A 4,415-nucleotide genomic window follows, 5' to 3' on the forward strand; every position below is an offset into this window, starting at 1 on the left:
GCCCTCCTCCTCGTCACAGCGCCTTAGAGATAAAGTACTGCTGCTAATGTCCTACTTAGTGCTTCAGGAAACCCAGCCCTTTTCTGTGTAAAGTTATAGCCAATTTTACAACTTTTTTGCCATGGCGATAAAATGTCAGCAATCCCCAAAACCCTAAAATGACTGTAAAAATTACAATTTAAACAACTTTACAGCTAAAATAATCTATGAGTTTGGACTGAATTGTTCTAATCAGCTGGGAGGGGGATAAAGACATGTCTGTGTGTTTATGTTCAGTTATGTCATTAAAATTAAGTTGATTGTTCTGCTGGTTCCTGCCTCCTCCTTGCCTGTCCTGTGAACTCCGTTACAGAGTTTTAACAGGAGAATTAATGTAAGTGTGCTTAAAAAATTATAAGCTTATAAGCAAATTTCTGTGTTCAAACCCTCCAAAAACTGGCCCCATTCACTTCCATTTTAAGAGCCTCACTGTAACCTCAATTTTTGCTTTTTTTAAAGGAAAGGGAGGGACAAGTCGAAATTAATTTTTGTGGTAATCAACATTATGCCACATATGCTGTTGATTGATCTTAACTTGTATTGAACCTGGAATATTTTTTAACTTGCTCATCAACATTCTCTTCAAACTGTTACTCCACATTAAAAGTAGTTAACCTGAAAGGTAATAATTCACCATAGAAGAAGACAGTTTACGCTAATGCGTGGCTCACTATATATGCAGCAATGCAAACAATGCAACATGTGCTTGCATTGTGTTATAAATTGCATTCCGACATTCTGACTAGAAACAATGCATGAAATATGAATGTAGTTACTAGGGAGATGATCTGGGCAATGAGAGAGCATTTGCTGAGTTGTTGAAGTGTCCTAAAATGGGTCATTCTGATCTCTTAGCTCCCACATCCAAGGACACTGGGTGATCTGATCCTATGACGTCATTGTGATGTAATCACAGCCCAGGTAACACAAGCCGACAATGTACGAAACACAGGAGAGGATTTTGTAACTTAACTAAAAGGTGCACTGGAATGTCTGATGACTTGACATTAAAACCTTAACCCTAATACCAACCTCTAGCCCTATACTGTAAAAATAATTGTCTTACTCAGTATTTCGGTCTTGTTTTCTGGTAAAAAAAAATATTTAAACATGCTTAAAGGAATAATTCAACCCAACAGATACATTTTGGTAACTTTTAGCGAGTTTTTAATATCAGACGTCTTTATTGTTAGTCTTTGAACAGAAATACTGAATGACCAATAATGTCTCATGCACAACCACCAGCTAAAAAACTAAAGGGGACAGACATTTGGGACTTCTTTCATCAGGGTCATGTGTGTGACAACAATAATCATCTTTCTCAGTATCCGTCTGATTTATTTAACAATGTTATTGTTCTTTGACTTTTCCATGTTTGTATTTGGCCATTATATTGAATTTAGATTAATGGTGATGTTTGTAGCATGTCTATATTAGAAAAAAAAAGGATCAGTGACCAAGTCAACAGTGTAGACAGAGTGATGACGCAAGCTTCTGAAATTGTTCATGTAAGACCATATTTGATACTGACATTAAAGCAGTGTTTTAAAAAACTGTATTAGTGTTTTACCAGTATATTATCAATCAAAGTAAAATGCCTAATTGACTGATGTTTCTTAAAAGTTCAGTCGGTATGCTTTCATATTATATCATGTATTCTTAAAAACAAAACACATATTCTTTAAAACTGTCGCATTGTGAATAGAAAGACTGATGAGATTTAGAATGTGTCCCCCCACTTTTCAGATCATTCCTATGTCCTTGTTGGAACAACATGACAGTGAGTGAATAATGACAGAATTTCCCTACCAAACAAGATACATTTGCTTTAGAAGCAAAATGACATAGGAATTAAGTCTTGTTTTCAGAGAAATCTAACAAAATTAAGTGTATTTTATACTTAGAACAACAACAATAATAATAATAATAATAATAATAATTACATAAATATTACATAAAAAATAAATGTAATTAATTAAAAAGCAAAACTTTTTTTTTATCTTGTTTTAAACATAAACCTCTGTAAATTTTGTTAAATTTCTCTTAAAACAAGATATAATATCCTATGTCATTATGCTTGTCAAGTATGTCTTGTTTTAAGAATGTTTCGATATTTTTACTGGAAAACAAGACAAAATATTAAGAAATTATTTGAAATTATTAATTATTATTTGTGTAACACCTATACTCCTAACCCTATACACTAAAAAAATATTATAACCTATTTTTAAGGTTTATGCGTTTCAATTTCAATTTTTTTTAATCTAATTGATGTGTAATATTTAAAACAAAATACATTCACAAAACTTAAAATATTTAGCTTTTTATTTTATTAAAGATTAATCAATTCAATGGAATTTTGTTAAAAAAATTGAAATGTGTAAAATGTAAATTTGTTAGATATACTCAAAAATATGTTTAAGATTTACTTATTTAATTGAGTAATCTTTAACAAAATTCAATAAAAAAAAACAAAATTATAGATATATTTTTATATTTATAATACTATATATTTTAAGCTGTCATAATTTAATTTTGTTAAACTTTATACAACTCAATTGGATAGATATTGGTTATGAAATTAAAATACTAAAATATAGGCTTAAATGTATGTATGTATATATATATATATATATATATATATATATATATATATATATATATATATATATATATATATATTTTATTGTTATTATTATTATTTCAAAAAAACTCTACATTTAACCTCAACTATTTAACCTCAATTTCTAAACTTCACCCCTACTTCTAACCTCAAACTCCAACATCCAACAACACAATGAATAATGACCATATTAAAATTACACATCCTAATCAGGAGCTAATCCAAACACATTCTCAAACCTGAAAGTGATTAGTGACCAGAAATACACAGGTGTCATTGGGTTCCTGGAGGTGTGTGCGTTTAAAAAATAAGAAACTAGAGGGAAAAGCTCAAATGATCCAGTATCAAACAGTCTGATCAGATGCACATGACTGTCAAGGTAATCTATGCCAGGCAGGTGGCATGAGGCGTACAAGGTCATTAAGTTTTCGCTGTAACTTGGGACAACCGCAGGTGGCACTATAGGATCAGATAGCAAAAAGCTCACAAGGTTAACAGTGATACACATGATACACACATACTGTATCTGACACGTGCAACCACAATGAAGTGTCTTTTTTGTTTGTCTGACTTTGTGCAAAATCTGACTGTCATCGCAGATGTGCACAGACAATCACAGTGATTTTTGCTGACATTTTGTGAATAGCTGCTCAAAGTTAACATCAAATTACATAAATTATTATTGGGAGGTAGAGCACGAATCAAAACTTAACCTGATATTTCTCAAAAGCCTGCTATCGTCTTTTTATTTTACTGTCCTTAAAGGGTTGGTTTACAGAAACACCATAAAAGTTGTGTATAGGCTACTGTACCTCTCATACATTATATTTCAGGTCTTCTAAATACAAATTATGTCTTTGTGTGAGGAACAGACAAAAAATTTAGGTAGTTATTCACTAAAAATCCACCCCTCTGCTTTCTATTCTCTTTTTCCTTTTTGGATGAAGTATTCCTTTAACACAAACAGATGGAAAAGAGCCCAACAGAGATTTTGAGCTGTCTGTTTGTGTGTGTGTGTGTGTGTGTGTGTGTGTGTGTGTGTGTGTGTCCTTGCTGAGAGTGAAGGTTTTGGGTCTTTTTGAGCAAACCGTGTGAAAAAGGAGGCATGAGGTCTTTCATGTCAAATGACCATTTAATGGAGTTGAAGAGGCCCTTAAGTGTGTCATGTTTACACACACACACACACACACACACACACACACACTAGCTGAAAAGATCAATTTTAGTGCTCTCTAACACATCAGCCGCACACACACCTGTTCCCATGTACACTTACTTACATACACACGCTGCCCCTGGCACTAAACCAGAAGCTCTCACGTTAATTGTGTCCTGACTTTCACTTTGGCTCTCTCAGGTGCAGTATTTAGCCCTAACACACACCTCTCTGAGGATCAGTGAAAAGAAAAATAATTTTTTCCCACCATTTTAATTTAGCACTTTCAAAAGGACCCAGCTGTGCTCTCCCAATTTTAAAGCAAAAATCTGGGTTTCAGTGAGGCACTTACAATGGAAGTGAATGGGGCCAATCTGAACACATTAAAATACACACTGTTTCAAAATTATAGCCACAAGATATAAATAATATGGATGTTAACATTATTTTAGTGTGATAAAAGGACTTGCTTACCTTTTCAGTGGATAATTCTATCAAATTTTACAGCTTCGTTGCCAAAACGACGTAATGCCGTAAACCCTAAAACAACCATAAAAACTGTGATTTAAACAACTTCAACTTAAACAAGTTTCATCA

This window comes from Myxocyprinus asiaticus, chromosome 40 (genome assembly GCF_019703515.2).
Source record: "Myxocyprinus asiaticus isolate MX2 ecotype Aquarium Trade chromosome 40, UBuf_Myxa_2, whole genome shotgun sequence".
Lineage (NCBI taxonomy): Eukaryota > Metazoa > Chordata > Actinopteri > Cypriniformes > Catostomidae > Myxocyprinus > Myxocyprinus asiaticus.